Source organism: Pelmatolapia mariae, linkage group LG22 (assembly GCF_036321145.2).
Source record: "Pelmatolapia mariae isolate MD_Pm_ZW linkage group LG22, Pm_UMD_F_2, whole genome shotgun sequence".
Taxonomy (NCBI): domain Eukaryota; kingdom Metazoa; phylum Chordata; class Actinopteri; order Cichliformes; family Cichlidae; genus Pelmatolapia; species Pelmatolapia mariae.
The window spans coordinates 22,073,252-22,092,350 of NC_086245.2; the positions used below are offsets into that span (position 1 = coordinate 22,073,252).

Here is a 19,099-nt window from a genome sequence, read left to right on the forward strand (position 1 = left end):
CCCTGAACATCTTTTTTCTTTTTTTAAACTTACCTTTGGGACTCATAAATTATCTTAGTGAACAATAAAGAAGTGATAATTCTTTTCGCAAACATGAAGTATGAGAAAGATCAGTTGACATAAGTTGATTTCTTTCTCTTACAAATGCTGCTAGATAAATTGCACTGGGCTAAGCTCATAATCATCATTTTAATCTACGAATAAAGTAGAAGTAGCACTTTGTAGTTGAATGCCTTCCAACAGCAAGTTCAGTCTCCTCGGATAAAAAATGTAATCACTTCATCATTTTATCTTAACACATTCTTATGAAATTTTGCTATAATTCACATGTAAATCCACGAGTTAAGACCCTATAAATACTCTCAGAGGTCACAACATTGACTTTTGGCTGCTAAATTATAAGCAGGTCACCCTCGAGTCTAACTGGACTTTTGCGCCAAGTGTAATGATTCACAAGAAAAGGGCAGACATGAGATACTTGACCTTTGACGTTTTACTTCTAAGATGTAACCAGTTCGTGCTCAAGTCCAAGTAACATTTTTTCCAAATTCAAAGAAAGGGAGAGATATGTTTCACAAGAATGGGACGTACAGTACATACACGACAAGAAGACAAAAAATAAATTGTCCACTGTGTTCTCCTGCATAAGGATGCATTACATTCAGTTCTCTCTGAATCAACAAGTTTAGAAAAAAATAGCAGTTACAAAAAACCCCCCAAAACTGCACAGAAATGGGTCAATTTCACTTGTGTCATTTCCAGCATTTTTTCCCACCAGTGGCTCAGTGGACCTCACAATCATCAGCACGATTTGCTGATTTTCTCCATTTTTGCCTACACAAAAACAACAACAGTTGTCTCTTGATGACTGTTACAATGCATGCAGCACATCATACTGGTAGTTTTCTTAGTAAATCCTTTAATGGAATCAACTTTTCCACTCTGAAAAGAAAGCAAAACAAAACAAATAAGATAAAAAAAATCATGGCAACAAGATTCAACAGCTTTTTCAGTTTTCATATATCTGACTGTAGTTGTTGACTATATTAGGATTGAAACATTTAGACAAGCACTCTGACAACTTGAGTTTTGTTGTGAACATATTTACAACACATTAGTGAAAGTGTAAACAGCATGTATTTCTACTTTCAGAAAACACTGAAATTCCTGTTAAGTGAACAAAAGAACTTCTAGCATCAGTAACACAAAACTTTGCATTTGCAACTTTTGGCTCCTCCCGTATTTCCTGCAGCAGATCAATCTGCCCTCCCATTTATCTCCCCCATCCCTTAGAAGCCTCCCAGCTGCAAACAGGGACCTTTCACTTTTGAGGTGATTGTGCTAACCCCTACACTATGGAAACACATAATATTTTGGTTAAGTTTCAGCTGTGTCCTCTTAATTTTATTTATTCAGTATTCCATATAGGCACAATTATAGCAACATAAATATCCATTTAATGCGTTTCAGTAATGTCAGGAGTAGCATGTTTGCTTAACACATTAAAAGGCCCAAGTTCACAACTAGAAGGAAATAAAAACCCTGCATTGTGCACAAAGGGGATCACAGGCGTACTCCCACTGCCATTCCCAAGCCAAGATAAATGGGAAGGTTGGGTCAGAAAGGGTGTGTGGCATAAAAATGTGCCAAACTAAAAATTTTATGGTTAAAAATTCCTCACTGAGATATTGTATTGTGTTGAAAAAGAAAATTAAAGTTGCCAGAACTCTTGTAAAGTTGACAAAAACTGTCAAAAGTCTAGATACCTCAAAAAGCTTTGAATGTTGCCTTGAAATGTTGCATTTCTCAACCTTTTCTTTTTTTGTTACAGTATATTATTCATATACATTTGGTTTACATTTGATTAAATCAGATATATATTTATATTATTTAAAACCAAATAATCAGAATCAGAATACTTGGTTAATCTCTAAGGAAATGATGTAAAACCAAATATTTATTTTAAAAGTGACAATTGTACTGCACCTGCTCTGTTTGTCAGACTTATCAAACTAAGTGCTGAATCCCAAACTATATTTATGCAGCCTATTTTTCTAGCTGCTCCACTTTATTATTTTAGGAGTTACTCTGAAAAGGAAAATGCCCAAAACTGCCACAATGATTTTTTTTTTTCTTAAGAGATTTGTTTGCCACCATTTCTGAATACCCTAGGATGGACGTCACATAATCTCTTTTGCTGTCCTTCACTGGGGCTTCGTGTCAGGCTAAAAAGACAAAAGCTTAGGGCTTTAGACTGATATGTGTGTTGTGCACAGCCGAGCCTCTAACCTGGGATCAGTCCCAGAATGGCCATTTCAGCGGAGTCCAGTCCAGATGACAAAGCTCCAGCTGACTCCAGGCCAGTTCAGTGGGGAGAGGCACAGCTGAGACCTGCAGGTGTCACATTGTCCTGGTTGTCACTAACCCAATTACACCTGGATCACTGAGGACATGCACGCACGCTCCAGCATGCAACAAGACAGTGCAGAAACACACACAAGACCCGTAATACATGCAGATGGGAGCGGTGTGAGGGAGCGATGAGGTAAGCCTATCCAAAATAAAATAAAAAAGCCCTCCAGGAAATTAATTTCTCCACTTGTTGTTAATTAATTATGCATTAGAAAAGGCAAATAGAGAAGATGATAGAATGAAAAATGAGACATTAAAGTAAAAGTGAATTTTCAATGCTCTCCCACATCTTCCATCCTTTCCTTTCTTTGTTATTCTTTCCTTCCTGCTTTCTTGTACGCCCAGGTTGAAGCAGTCCTCTAGCACTGATTCTTCGTCTTTTCTAGAGTGTGTCTGCCTGTGTGTGTGTCAAAGTGTAGTGAGTCGTCAGGTATTACTTATGTTGTGGGGACCTAAATGTGTTTACATAGTGATATTACGGGGACTTGTGTCCTTGTGGTGTCCCCATAAATCAGTTTTAAGTAGACAACATTTTTTAAGGTTAAATTTAGGCAACTGGCAATGGTTATGGTATGGTAGAGGTAAGCAGTATTGTGGTTAGCGTTTGAGTAAGTCTCCAGAAAATGAACGTAAGTCAGTGTAATGTCCTCTGAAGTCAGGCATACATGAATGTGTGTGCACGTGCACGCTTCTGTGCTCTAATGGTGTTTAATGCCCAGACTAATGGTTTCAGCAGGGAATCCTTGTGCAGAGCTTTGGTCCAGGCCTGGGCTGATCGCTGGCAGGACCATTCCTCATCCTGATACCGCATGGAGGTGAGAGCCAGGGGAACAGACAAACACACACACACACACACACACACACACACACACACACACACACACACACACACACACACACACACACACACACACACACACACTGTCTCTGTTTCCTACTAGCTTGCTTGATCACACACACAGTTTCTCTTCCTTTGTTTCCTCCTGACTTTAATCCTGCATCTCTTACATTCACACATATTCTGTTTTCTCACCTTTATCACATTTCTCACATCTCTGTGTGTAGAAATCCTTTGCTCATTAGTGGTTGTAATTTGATTTCTTTTGTATGTTATATTTTCCTTTTCTCCTTTTTTTCATTAACAATGAACTGTATACTCTGCATGAACCTAATGTCTGATTAGGCCATAGAGGGTCACCCAAATGTAAAAAAAAAAAAACATTGCCAAAAAGAAATTGTGCTCTGTAGTTAATTCTGTGCTAATTCGGATAGCTAGATTACCACGTTTATTAAAATTTTTAAAAATGAAACGAAGGTAATCGTATCCTTCATAGAGATTTTCATTATTTTGTCCCATTAGAAGAAAATTGACTTGTAGTATAATCGGCCCTTCTGCACTTTCCAGGTGTAATATCAGGTACCCAAGCAAATGTAATGTTGAGTTTGCGGTCTTTCGGATGAGCACTAGTCAAATTTTTGTGGGGAGGGTCTTCTCCTTGTTGCTAAGCAACATCATTTGGTACTATGACATCATCTGTGGTTGTTTCACACCTCTTTGTGGCCTAATAATTATGTTACGAACTCAGGTAAAAACAGAGATATACTAGATATAAATATGATAAGTAAAGTAGCAAAGAGGCAAAACTGATAGAGGCAAAACTGAAACTGTAAGGCAATGGAGTGCAGGGGAGAAAGTGAGATGAAGGCAGGGGCTATCTGTGTGTATGTGTGGTTGTCTGTAGAGAGGTGTAGGCGGTATAGGCATACAGTTGCTCAGGGCAGTAAGGGTAGGGGGGTGTGTCAGTACAGATGCTCTGTGACCGGGTGTCACAATTCGGGCCAGGAAGCTGAATCCAACGATTAATCACCGGGCCCCTCCGCTTGTAATCAAACGGGCTCTGGCCATGATGTATGAGCCATGTCACAATTACTGACTCACATTCTCATGCTTGCACGCACACACAGAACACTCAGAGTTGATCATGTGCACACATGTATGAGGACGTACGGACATGCACACGTACGCACACACAAACGGCGCGCAGAACAACCACTGGCCACGCACTAGGATTATGGCTGTCTTCCAAAAGGCCACTGGGGCAGTCTTCAAAGACACAAACATAAACATCCTAACAAAGCCAACACATTATAATCTTAGTCAGCAACACAGGGATAGCAGAGGGGAGAATGTCAGCACGCAGTGAGAAAGAGGAAAAGAAAAAAAAAAATAGAAACCGAGTCAGTGGGAGTTCAGGACTAATGAGTAAGACAGATATACTGAATAATGGGAGTAGAAGAGAGACAGATGAAAAGAGCGGAGGGGTAAGAAGGACTGAAAGTAGGAGTGAGGGTGAAAGATGCTGTAGAAGAACGAATCAGGGAAGAGCTAATGAGCGAGCGAGAGCAAGAAAAGGAAGTGAGGGCTGAGGAGGGGATGAAGAGGTGAATCCGCAGGGATGGAGGTAAAGCTCTTGGTCAGCGGTTTCCACAGAGATGGTGGACAGGCCAGCTGACAGAATGAATAATTTAGGACAAGGTGTGGACATCGATCCCACAATGCACTTCTGCCTGACCACACTGTCCAAGGCATACATTCTCAATAGCTGTCTGTCTTTCTCTCTGTCTCTCTCTCTCTTTCTCCCTCACACACACGCATAATTAACCTCAGTAGTTCCTCAGATTCCAGCTGACCGCCTCCAAACAAATGACCACTACTCACACACACTGCGTTAGTTACAGTATCGTTGTGTTAATATTGTTATATCTTTACTGTGGTTTTTTTTTTTTACTTTGATAAAAAAAAATTGTCAAAAACAAACAAAAAAAAGTTAAAGTGATATTTAATCTCGAAAACAGACAAATAATACTTGGGCCTACTTTCTGGCCTGTGCTAACAGACAATGATGGCTTTCAGTAGCCTCCTCTGTGTAAAGTCCTTCCTGTTTGGTTCACTAACTTCCTGTCTACTGCAACCCGATTCTTCCTTGTTGAATGAGATGTCTTTGACCCTGCTGGCCTCCTGTCCAAACCAAACACAGCCACTTCCACTTGAATTTTCCTGCAGGAAAGAATTAATGGACATATGACATATAGTGGGAGCAAATTTTGGATACTTTGTTTACTTGCAAAATCTCTCGTTGAGCAAATCTGCATAATCAAATGGCTAATATGAATATTTTATTAGTTTATTACTTTGCCAAGATTGATATTAAATGCTGGATATGATGAACATCCACTTTAATTGCAGTCTTACATTTTTTTTAGTAATGTTTCCCCAGCCTCTGGCATAACACAAGACCATTTTTAACCCCGTGGAACAATGTTTCTCCCAAATCTCTCTGGCTTTGCAGGCACCTCTCCTCTTCATTCATCACACAGCCTGAACAAGTGACCGGGGAATGACCTCGCAAGCGCGCAGACGCACATGTTGTACACACACACACACACACACACACACACACACACACACACACACACACACACACACACACACACACACACACACACACAAGCTGTTAGACACACAAGTCCGCAAACACAGATTCAGCTCACACACAAAAGCATGATTCATTTTTCACAAACGATGGATACCTTGGAAGCCATGCTCAAACATGCACATGCGTACACTAGCACATAGACACACCCCTAAATGTGCACGCTCACGCGTAGAGGTTCCTATCACATCCGTTACAGATGGGTTCTCCTCCTCCTCAGTCCTAAATGAATATAAATATGTCTGTTTGACATCATTCATCTGCCAGAGACAAACACATTTACCACATCCGGCCAAAAGAGGCAGTGTTACTCTCTACTTCGCTGGGGAGAGACGCATGCAGAAAATGGAAACTGAAAAGGAGAGTGGGAGCAGGGATGTAAAGGCTTCTAAAAATACACATGAAATCTAATAAGGTTTGTTCACAGCAGGGAATTAGTACATATACGTAATGCACTTTCTCTTTTCTTTTGTCTCTCACGTGCAGCCGTGCGGAAAAACAAACTTCCCTCGCTTTTTAAAATACATTTTATTCTGTTGCCGTCGCCCCCTAATCAAATCTGATCCTATCTCTCCCCTCTTGACAGGTTGCATTCACAATGAAGCATTTGAAAGCCCATTAGCTCCACTTTCCAGCATCGTAAAGCCAACAGCAACCTGATATCATCAGTAACAGTCCACGAGAAGATGACAGCCAGACGACAAGTGAGATGTGGACAGACTAAAGGAGCTGAGAGAACGAAGAGATATCGGTGATGGGAACAAATTGAAACAAAATGGCGGGCGATACGCTGCAAGGAGATGCTTGGGGAGATGTCATGTGGGCCAGTGGTGAGAATTTACGGCATGAGACGCATCATCATGGGTCGTCTTAGATAATGATCGCTTTTGAGAAGCAATCCTCGACATTTTACTTATGCTGTTTCGGCAACGGGAAAAGAACAGCAATACACCTGTTGAGAGTCATTTACAGTGACATTTAAAGATCTTTCAGCTCATGAAAAGCTCCTTTTCAGTTATAATTTGAAAACCATTAAAGTTCACCAGACGTGACCTGTGTCCTCAGTCTCCACGTCTTCATAATGTTCTGCCCGCGAAGCCCTGAGGGAGGCGACAGCGGTTTCAAAGTGAAACGGCTCCTGCTGCAATCTGTGCTCCATATGTCATTAAGCCCATTAGGGAAACACTTGGTTAACATTAGAGCCAGAGTACCAGCCTTTGCTATGGGAACAGTCGTGGGTCGACATAAAAGCGGCGTCTCACTTGGTCTCGCTTCCTCTCGCTTCCTCTCTTTGTCTGGCTGCCTGTATTAACTAGCCATTGTCTTGTTTTTCACCCTCACCACTATGCTTTCTGAAATGCATCCTCCATTTCCTCACTATGAGTCATTTCTCTTTCACTCAGCTCTTTTTTTTCTGCCTTCAACCTTCACTGGTTATACATTTTGCCACTGGGGGCAGTAGAAGAAAAGATGTTGGTTTTGTTTGAACAGCATTTAGACCGTACTCTTTGTCAGTGTGGAGTAATGACAGCCTGTGTAAATGACCTTCCTTTTGCTGGCATGGAATGTTTTGTTGTTCCCTTTCCATTGTATCCCTGCATGATACTTCAAATAGAAAAATTTTGACTTTCGTGACACTGAGTAGTCTTCGTGGTCAACAAATCATAAATTTTGCTGGACTCAGGTGATAGAAGTAATCAAAAAAAAGAAAGAAAAAGAAAAACAGCCTATCATAATGTTCTCTTGAGGAAACCAGGAAACCGATATGGCATTTTCACCTAGAGGTCAGGTGGAGGTCAGCATTGAGTGTCATGCCCCTGCTCTACACCCCCCCCCACACACACACACACGCCCCTCCCTTCCCTTCTCTGCCTCCTTCTCCATTCCTGTGACAAAGAGAGCCAGTTCGGTTGCCAAGGAAACAGGCTTTTTCCATGGCGATGCTGGAACACGTGGGAAGGGCAGGGCGGCTTTGTTTCGCCCCTGTGATGAAGGATTCTCCCCATGCATGTTTAATCGCCAGACTTATGGTCCCAAACCCAACAGCCGAGCCCATCCACTACCGCCTGATTATGTTCAATGGAGCTTCTGACACCACCATTTTGCCAGCTTTATCATGCTGTGCAGCTCCCACCACGGGTACCTTAGCCATTGTTGCACAGCGTTCATGACGAGTACAGCTGAGACCACAGATAGTCAGATCAAATAAGGAAGGCACACATGCGACGCAAACAGCAACCGAAAATACGCCTGGCCAAATAAACACACTTACTTTACATACACACTTTGAAAAATACATAAGGCCGAGCACACAATCCTTTTTGTCCTTTTTCCGTATCTTGGCAGCCACCCACCACTGTTTGGCTTAGCACAGCAAGGGGGAGAAAAAAAAATGGCTGATCACCATGGCAACTGTGTGTGCCGTTCTGCTACAGCTGTGATGTATGTGGTGACACTTTTGACCCTGTGGTGAACTCTATGAGCCGTAGAACGTCCGGATAGGCCGGCCTTGACTGTCCTGCCTCTATGTGTACCATATAGGTTCAGTTAATGCCCCAGTCAACATCCACCACCTAACACATTTTTAAACCCAGTCAGACAAGGTCAGGGCTGCATACCTTTGTCGTGGAAACAACATTTCTATGAAGTCTTAATCATCATCTGTGATCCGAGATTATATTTTTTATAGTCAGTGTTGTGTGAGCTCACAGATATAATATTTTGCAGCAAAACACCGCACTGGCAGAAAGATTTTGCAGATTTCGACATCAGATACAGGCAGATATCTGCTACATTCACTGTCTTCAAATCCACTTCAAAGACAATGGCAGCCTGTGTTAGACCCTGATAGAATTCAAGGTTTGTTGCCCCTCATGTGTTTGCTTCCTGCCTCTCAGTTATGTGTGTCCTTTATTGTCACACAACAAAACACGTCTTCAGATCTTCCGCTGGCTCTCCGCTGACATTTACCGATCAAGCACGCTGTTTCATATATATGAAAAAAAGGTCAAACACACACAGCCTGTGCACAGATATCAAAGTGCCACAGCGTTTTCTCCAGCAACACACACACACACACACACACACACACACACACACACACACACACACACACACACACACACACACACACACACACACACTCAGGAAGACACACATATTTTTGTGTGATGAGACAGACAGAAAAGTCACGTAGGCTTGCAATGCAATGCAGTACTTATCAACACAAATTCCCTCAGTCAGCAGTTGTCTCCTCCTGTCTGGTTGGTTTTGCAGAAATGTAGCACCTGTTCTGTGTTTCCACCACTAGGGGTGCTGCAGCTTTGCACAAAACCAGAGCTCCTAAATCTACCACAGCTGCTGCTGCTGCTTCACACTGAGCTGCTGTGGAGCAGAAGAAGGGGAGCTGACACCCAGAAAATGCCATCTAGCAGAGCAGCTTTTTTTTTTCCTTTAAGGAACAATTGATTCTTCATTGTACCAGTGAACATATATAATGGGGAAAGCACATTAAAAAAGCAGACCAGTAGATGTGGATAAAAACACTGAAAACATTCTTTTCAAATGTGTTCTTTATAATAAATTACACCCAGTCAGAAAGCTGATAATCACAAAGAGAAAAGAGACAGTGCATATGAAAATAGCAACACAGAGCTGTTCTTGAGCTTTTACAGGTTTTACTGTTGTCGTGTAATGTTTCTTATGTAAACCCTGCCTCATTCTTTGCCAAGAAGTTGGGGGGGGGGCAGTTGAAGCTGCAGTTGCAGGTAGGGTGCTCCTACCTGCAACTGTAGCAGGAGAAATTTTTTTCCCTCTCTTTTACCAAAAACTGAAACAAAACAAAAACAAAAGAGACATTCCATGTGCTGTTACAGCTCCCCAGCCCTGTTTGTCCAGGTCACGACCCTCTGAGGGTGTGACCTCCTTAGATACACTTAGACCTGCCATACCACTGAGAAGTCAGCTTGCATGTCTTAAAGACACAGAGGACAGAAAGAAGCTTTGCTACTTGTAAAACACGTAAAGCTGCACCTATATGGTTCAATTTGAGCAATATTTAAAGCTGCGTTCATGCACCTGATTAATATTTTTTTCCATATCAGTGCATAGTTTATGTCTCTTATACGATAAGTTCTCTTCCATAATTTAAACTGGATTTGAAAGTTATGGATTCTGCACCAGTGGGGGATGTAATGTGTTCCAAAGTAATGCTACATTGTAAGTCGGTAATGCAACGTATTACCGGACGCAATTCAGTCATCACATTGCATTTGCTAAGCAAACAATTATGTCATTAATTTCATTATATTGTTGTTTAATTTGCTGCACAGTGGGTAGAGAAGGCAAGGAGGGGGAAATGGTAGTGCAGTCTACAACTTCTAAAGAGTTGTCATGCTCTCCGGACAAGAGTCTTACAGTAAAGTGCCCACAGCAGAATTCACAACTGCAAAACACAACACAGAGTCAGGCCTTTACCACTGTAGATTCCATTTCTACCCATACATGTGGCCACAAAATCTTCATGTAAAGTGCCTTTTAGGCTTTTTATTTATTTTTTTACTAATTTTGTTGACAACTTTGTATTAAGGCTTAAACAACAAGGCAAAGATTATGTGTGTGTCCTCATTACGATAGGGATTAGTGTCAGTGCGTGGGACTGCAGCCTAAAGTTTATATTGTTATGTGACAGTTCATGCAATGAGTAACACAGAAGTAATGTAAAGAATTCCTCTGTTCAGGGATTAAATATGTAACACAATTCATTAGCGTTCTCAGGCATTCTATGTGAAATTTCTTCTCTTAAGATTTAAATGTACAAATTGCAAAACCCTTGGAGGTGAATTTGTTTTTTTGTGATTTTGAGCTATAGATAAAAAGTGACTTCCTGGAAAGTTCATTCAGTTCATCTGCACGCATTACTTTTCCAAGTAACGTCTTCTATCACACACTTGTACTGCAGGTTTGCATTGACCCAGGTGTGCCAACTTGGGTCACTCTGGCAGGAAGCTATCTGCTGGCCTTCATAGCTAATTTGAGTCACTGAACTGGAGTTCTAACTTGTGTTTTTGGTGTTTGGTGCTTTTTAGCTAAATTATCTTGCAAACATTGTGGCCTGTTCTAAAGTGCAGCTCTTCCAAAGAGTGGTAATTGGTAAATGGTGAATGGACTGGTTTTTCTACTCTACTTAAGTAAGCAAAGCGCTTGATACAACATACCACATTCAACCATCCACACCCATTTATACACGAACTATGCTTTTTTGCAATGCAAATATAACCCAAACTCTTTAAAACCCAAAGTCCATATACACCGACTGGTTGAACTTTATTTGCTGTAGAAAACAACCTGATTAAATTTATAAGAGATATTATTATAATTGATACTATTTATAGATATTTCGTATAACTCTCAATAATACTGTATCCCCATATCTCTTGTATTACTTCAGTTTTAACAGTGTTTTCACCACAAATCAAAAGGACAGAGAAAAAATGACAAAATTTAGATGAGCCTGAAGAATCCTTTCAGCCTATCTCTGCATCTGTAGGTACGTGGCCCTGTCAATCATGGTCATCACATTTGGGGACAGTCCCCTTCGTCTGTCCACCCCTCCCTATCTCTCTGGTTGTGGTCCTGCCACTGATGTTGAGTGGGTGACCTTTTCTTTCAGCTAATCCACACCAAAAAGCCCTAATTACTGCTGCCGCTCCACCAGCCTCCCTGGCCCAATAATCAATACAGCCGATTGGCCGGCGGATCACCCCATCAGACACCAGCGCTTTACATGTGACTCAGCGTGCATATGTGTGTGTCTGTGTGTGCGTTTGTTAGAGTTATTTAGTGATGGTATTTTCATGGGAAAATGCATAGAAGAAGAAAGATTGCACCAAAGGGCTGAAAAGACCTTATTTGGAGAGACTCCACAAGCAAAAGAAAGAAAAGCAAAGCAACCACACACACACACTTGTATTTACACACATTCCTCACACCAAGCTGAATGTTGTGACACTAGTTGACCTTATTGAGCTGCTGTTGTGTAAAGAGTCCCTGATTAGAATATCTTCCCTTTAACCTTTAACAGAGTGACGCGCCGCCCAAAAGCAAAGGAATATGCCACGGGTTTATGCAGGGAGGTAAATGTTTTGTGTCGTAATTTCATTAAGCTGTGGCATTTCACTAAAAGTCCTGAATGCATTGCTGAAAATGTTGCTTTTCGACAACACTTCTTTTTCTTTACAGGTGTGTGCTTATGCTATGATAAGCTGACACTATAGCATGTATGCTGCCGCGAGCAATTCTCAGCTCTATATTTGTGTGTATGTGATGCATCTGTCTGAGCAAAAACGCCTGAGGACGTTGAAGAGCAACCAAAGGCAGGACGCAGTGTTATCAGAAAGAAAGAACGAGTTTAATTTTAGGCAGTCATATCTGTGGAAAGAAGTAAGCGATCTCTCTCTCTCTTCTCGTCTTCTCTTTCTCTTTCCTTCTTTCACTCTTGCTGACAGTCTTTGATTGCATTAGACAAGTTAATGAAAAGCAACAATGAAGAAACGACTGGCAGCCCTTCCTGCAGCCCACACCTGCCAGAGTGTACGTCTGTGTGCGCATACCTGCCAGTGCTTATGTCAAGTTGTCTCTTGGCCTCCGGCGTGCCAGTCACCACGATGATGAGACGGTAAGAGAGTGATGAGAACCTTGTTCATACCCTCAGGGTGAAGTCCGCTCTGCAGACGTGAAATGGTTATCAATATAAACTCCTGTTCCCACACCAGAAGTCATGAGAAAGTTGGAGAGAAATCTTTCTGAAGCGTTAAAAACTCAGCTATGTTTCAGAACCCATCATCACAGGCTTTAGTTAAAAGATGAGATACATTATTTGCTTTAATGAGGCTTGCTGAATCACTTGATTGACATTGCATACCTTTCGTTAAAAATTGTTGCAACAAGATGATCTCTTAATAGAGCTGCTGGTATATTAATGTCATTAACAGCCATTAACAGCAAATAGATTCTGCAGTCAACTCAAAAGGCTCTAAGTAACACGCAGCCACAATATTGTAATTTCAATATGCGAATTCAATCCTTTAGGAACTTACCTAATACCAAGAATCATTTCCAATGGCACTTTGAATTAGATATTAGATGATGCTGCACCTGAAGGTAAAGAGAAAACTCCAACAATCAGATGATGCCCTATGAGCAAGCGGAAAGGAAAAACTCCCTTTTGGCAGGAAGAAACAGAACCAGAACTCTGGCAGAACCAGGCTCAGGAATGGGCAGCTATCTGTCGTGATTAGTTGGGGGTGAGGGGAGGAAGACAGGAGAGAAACGTGCTGTGGAAGAGAGCCAGAGATTAATAATAACCGATAGAATGCAAAGTGGTGTATAAACACAAAGTGAATGTAAGAACAAAAAAGAAACACTCAGTACATCCTGGGAAGCCCCCAGGAGCATTGCAGTGTAACTAAGGGAAGGTTCAAGGTCACCTGATCCAGCCCTAATTATATACTTTATCAAAAAGGAAGGTTTTCATGCAGGTAAATAAAACTGTATTGAAGATATTTTCCTAAAAAATAAACTAAAAATATACAAAATAGTTGCCAAATTTAACTTAACTTACCATAAGTTTTCCCTTACATACACCATAGTTTCCTTGATTTTATTTTCAATGTAATAAAAAAAAACCAACTATGCTACCCGTATTGGTCAGCACTGATGCTCGTGTCTGGTGTCTGGGTTTTAGGATCTGCAGTGTTGTACTTGGTATTATGCCCTGAAATGGGCACAGGAAAAGTAATGGTGTTCATTCACTCAAATAAACAACTAAATAAATTAATAAATGAAAATGTCCTTGATTAAAACAGACTTCCCTATCATGACACTGGGACTAATCATACAACTGAAGGAAAAGTGATATCTACTTTATGCTGGCCCATTAGCAAAGACTAAAATTGTCCTTTAAATAGTGATGGTTCTATTGAGTAGAATTTTGCCACAAGCAATCTCTGAATAAATGATCTTTCCTAGTGTGCGACAACAATAGGCATCATAGTTTCTTTGTCAGTAAGTAATAGCTGCATTTTGTTCGTCCATCACCAGAAGCTGATGACATGAAACCATTACAGAGATCTGCGGTCAGTTGCAGATAATCTATCATCTCTGGCTGGAATACAGGTCAGAAGGAGTCAATAACTTTTAAGTATCCACAGTTATGACACGCTATATCATATAAAGGAAAAACCTGAACTCTTGACCTCTACAGTGAGGGTATCCAGCAGTTTTTTTATGCTATGAGGTGCATTTTGCTGACATGGATTGGATCCACTTGTCCCTTTAGCGGAAAGGGTCACTCCAATCAATACAAAGTTGTTCTGAGTGATCACTTTTATCTGATCATGAAGCATTTTTATCTTGATGGAAGCGTTTCCCGTCCTTAAAGTGTGAGGGATCACTGAATAATTTAAAAAGTATGAAAATGATGTGAATCGTACTATATAGCTTACCACAAGCCAAACTGAGTGTTAACAGGAGACTTTGGTCTGAGGTAGGCAGAGTCGTCTACTAACATCATCAAAACATCCAATGGGGGAATATTTCTAGAAGACTGGCGTTCCTTCCTTCTGGTAAAGATCCAGATTTTAGAGAATCAGTCGTTACAGATCTTGGTGAGGTGTTTCATATTGGCTTTTCCTTTAATTTATCACCTGTTTTTAGTTTTTTTTTGATATGTAGTGTTTAATCTTGGTCGTTTGCTGTAATTAGGAAGTAGTTGTGAACAGTTGAAATGGTAGCTCAAATCCCAGCTCACTGAGGCCTGTATATAAAATTTGATGGGTGCATCAGAAGAAGGAAATGAGCGCTCTATATACGGTTAAACTTCACAAAACAAAGGTTTCACTGTCCAACAGCACAAAATTACTGTAAAAAAAAAATATGGATGTAAATACAAGCAATAGTGACATAGTGAATAGTGCAATTAAATTTCCTGATTATCTTAACTTTAATTATACAATTATAACTTCTTGGGCATTCCACGTGTGCAAGAGCCGTATTTGTGTGAGCTCATTTGTTTTACTTCTTTAAAACTGTGTATCATTTCCTACGTGTACGTCTGCCTGTGCAAACCTCTGTGCAAACATTGTATATGCAGTGACTGCATGTGTGTGTGAATGTGAATGCATGTCGGTGAACCGAAGACAAATGCAGTCCCACAGAGAGCTGCCCCAGTCAGCCTGGCCTGCTGAGTGAAAATCTGCGGTAATGTTTAGCTAAAGGGGTGAAAAAGAAGGTGAGTGGGGGAGAAGGAAGGGGGAAAGATGAGAGAATGACAGGCTAGGGTTCTGTGGGTAGAGAGTGAGTAGGGAGAGTGAAGAGGGTAGCGTCTGAACGAAGGGAAAGATGGGTCATGGTGCGGAGCGACGGGGAGAGGGAGGGAAGGAAGGATAAAAGGCCCAATCAGGATGGACTGTAGAGAGGTCCCGCTTGGCCTTGTCAGTCAGTCGTCTCCCTGACACCTGAACCTCTGCTGACCGGGTCGTGACTGCCTCTCTGGCACAGGAGATATCACTAGGGGAGCTGACCTTTGACCTTGCACCTCCTCATCTCCACCACAGCACTCACCCTGCTTTCTTAACAATCCCTTTACTTGCTTCCTTGCCTTCATTTGTTTTCAGCGCTTCCTCCAGTCTTTCACTAACAGTTTGGTTATCATTTACCCATTCACCATTAGTGGACATAGGGATAAAATACAGCATACACAAGTAAAGAAAGGCAGTTATAAAATGCGTTATGGGAATTACAGAGGAAGAAACACAGGATTAACCTGCAAACAAAGTACAGCTGTTTATTGAACTGGGGTTTCACTACTAGCGGGTTGCCTCTAGATATGAAAATTGTTTCTACTCTCTGGGTGCATCTAATCGAGGTTTTGGTAAGGAGCAGTGACTTCCTTGGATGTCTGTTGCCTGGAAATTTCACACGAACCACAAAAGGAGGAAGTTTCTGCACCTGGCCAAAACAAAATGTGGTATTTAACAATCCATAAAACCACTATGTGTGGTTTTGGTTATCAAGTTATGATACAACATAGCAGTGTGCTCAGCCTCAAGTCTTAAACCATGTATTGGGTGCTCAGTGTTGACAAATACAAAAATAAACAGAATAGTGGCACGTGGGACTATGTGAATGCGCAGTTTCAGCCAAAATGCATTCATATTTATCGTAATAATTAAAAAAATAATGCTAAAAACATACATTTATCATTGAGCTCAAGTGGTCGTGTTGATTTTTTATTATTTTTAGTCACTTGGTGGTTTCTTTCATAAATCAGTAGTCTGATTTTATTTATTTTTTATTTGCCTTGTCACAAAGCAGCCACCTCAAAACACTCCAGTTCATAACAATATCAGAGCCACTGCGACCTTTTCAAAATGATAAAATTCTTCAGGGCAACAACTACTAAGACCTTATGCATTCTGATAGGAAGCCTTTTGTAGCTGGCAAGCTGAATCAAACACACAAGCATGCGTGCATGTATCCCTGGAGATAGGTCTAATCCCGGGTTTACATTGTTAGGACAACAGGGATAATCCTGCTAACAGGGTGTTTATCTAGAAACTGCAACTGCTGAATCCCCAGCACTCACAGTATTGACCCGAAACAAAAAAGACAACAAGAGGGTGAGAAGGCACAGTAAAAAAACAAAAAAAAGTTCAAAAGGACAACAAAAAATCTGAATAAAGAAAACATGCAAGTCATGAGGAAATGGAAAAATGGCTTTAAAAGGTTGCACTGGAGTAAGCAAAGAGGCAGATGAAAGAAAGGTCTGTGCTGTCAGGTATGCAGATGAGAGTGTGATGGCATCGATACAGAGGTGGACACAACCAATCCCTCAGGACCGCACTCCAGCCAGAACAAACACACACAGAGGAACAAAAAACCTTTATTTTAGGTGAATATGCAGACACACAAACAGAACAAACATGCCTATACAATAAGTTAATTGGGATCATTCTTATGGTTAAACACACAGTATACAACAAAATCAATGAAATGTTAAATGACTGCAAACCTTGTCCATTTAATCCTATTTTACTTGCTTTTTACATATCAAGTATGTACTTTTATGGCAGATTTAACCTGGATATGGATGATATCTCATGAAACTCTACAGAGATGTTCTGTTACGCTTCAAAAATCTTTTCTGGGAGACTTTAAGTAAACCTGGGTGCAATTTGATGTAAATTTGGAGAAGATGACAAAAGATGAAGGAAAGGCTGATTGTGAATTTATCAGCGTGCCAAATAGCAAATAATAAGAGGCTGGGACATAGTCATACTGTCTTGTTGCGGGGACTACAACTGATAGAGTTCTTAAAAGGGAGGCAGTAAGGTGGCTGTAGTTGCCTTTAGAAATTTGCAAACTTCAGAAAGATCTGTAACCACATCAGATTAGTGGGAGCTGGCTATCCTGTGCCTGACTTGGCTTCGATGTGACTCCTTTGCCTCTTGTCTGCTTGGCGTACGACTCGAGTGGGAGCAGGCTGAGCTGTAAAAGACAGAGAACTAGATGAGTCAAGAGAAGCAGGCAATTATCAAAGGTTATGGTTAGTGACAATCAACTATTTTGTCTGAAATGTTATACTTTTGTTCTAATTATTTGGATGAGGTACCCATAATGGTCAAAAAATGTGGAATACAACTAACTCTTAATGGCCACCATCTTAGCTATGCAATGTAATGGGGAGGGGTCACCAATTACATCTACTAACAGTACAAGTATTTGAATTGAGACACAATGTACAGTCTGGCAGAGGTATTGTGGTAGAGCTGATCTCAGTGAGATGGGATGACATGAGATGTTTGTAACTAATGTAATTACACTTCTAGGTTAAAGCTGCTACAACAAAACCAAGTGGGGACTGAAGAAAATTGATTGGTAAGAACAGACTACCTCTCAGACCCTAGCAGCCTCTTGCACTGGCAGAAAGTGAAACACTGGGATAATCTTACTGATAAGTTTGGACATTTGCACCCCTACTTTGTGCAATTTGTACTATGCCTGCCGTCATTTTGTCAAAGACAGCCACTGTGCCTTCTATTATTATTCATCATAATTTCTTTCTTTCAAAACTAACAAGAAATGGTTTTATAGTTTTATTTGCAGTAATAAAAGTATAAGAAGGAGCTTCCTGTTGTTGCTCCTGTCTCAAAGTAAATGAAAAAATACCACACAAGTACTGCATGCTAATGCTAATTTAGCGCGCGATAGCACTCTGCCATGTAGGCTGTACCGTCTAGTGTTGGGGGTGGTTCTATCAACAAATGAACACCATAATTTTAATTTCAGAACAAACTGACAGTATTTTGATGGGCTGTCTACAGTGGTAACACTATTCCCCAACCTCAGATTGACTTATCAGGCCAAGAACAAGCATCTACATGTTAGCATATCCAGCTAACATTTGCAGATATGCTACCATCACAGACTTTGATTCCTTTATACAAGCAGTCTTTAAGGTCACAGCCTCATCAGGTGCAGCGAACCTGCATTGTTGCGGGAAACAGTTTATTGACTGTAAGCAGAAAATCTCAATAATAAAGCAAATCACTTTAATACTATCAGCTTCATTAAAACTTAAAGATGAAAAGGCATTTCCATGACATGCAACTGAAATCAATTACATTTTATACTTAAATGCTCAAACTTTAGTAACAAACTGCCACTCCGGTATCTAATATTGCCCTGGCTGGTGTTAACTTCCTGTCTGTGGAAGGTTAGGCGGGCAGGGTTGGGGGCTGGGGATATCGGCAAAACGGCTGCAAGCTTTAGCATGCATGTCAGGGCCGGGGGACGCTCTCTGAGCCAAATGCCAGTCTATAGATCGCAGAGGGGACTAAAGATCACATCATCGTCCACCCGGACATCGGTGACACCGGACAGCGGACGTGGGAGAGACGGAGGACCGAATGATCCCTGCCAGGACCAGGCATTATAGACAACCGCTGTCATTACAGGGCAAACATGCACTAGTTTGAGTGCACAAATGTAAACAAACACACACACACAGGGTAACACACACACGTACACGAGCTGTGACAACGACATTATAGACAAGTGCTGTCATTAGAAGAGTCTCTGCGGAGCTCAAATGATAACGAGCACGGGGGAAGAAGAGCGGGGGGGTTGACGAG

General features: G+C 41.1%; 1 long non-coding RNA gene across 1 annotated transcript; it reads left to right on the forward strand.

The window, feature by feature from the left end:
* The first annotated feature begins 2,495 nt into the window (after window positions 1-2,495).
* Window positions 2,496-6,852, forward strand: LOC135932293 (uncharacterized). Its single transcript, XR_010573406.1, has 3 exons — window positions 2,496-2,545; window positions 3,146-3,227; window positions 6,493-6,852. It is a non-coding gene; the product is annotated as an uncharacterized LOC135932293 (long non-coding RNA).
* Window positions 6,853-19,099: the final 12,247 nt, after the last annotated feature.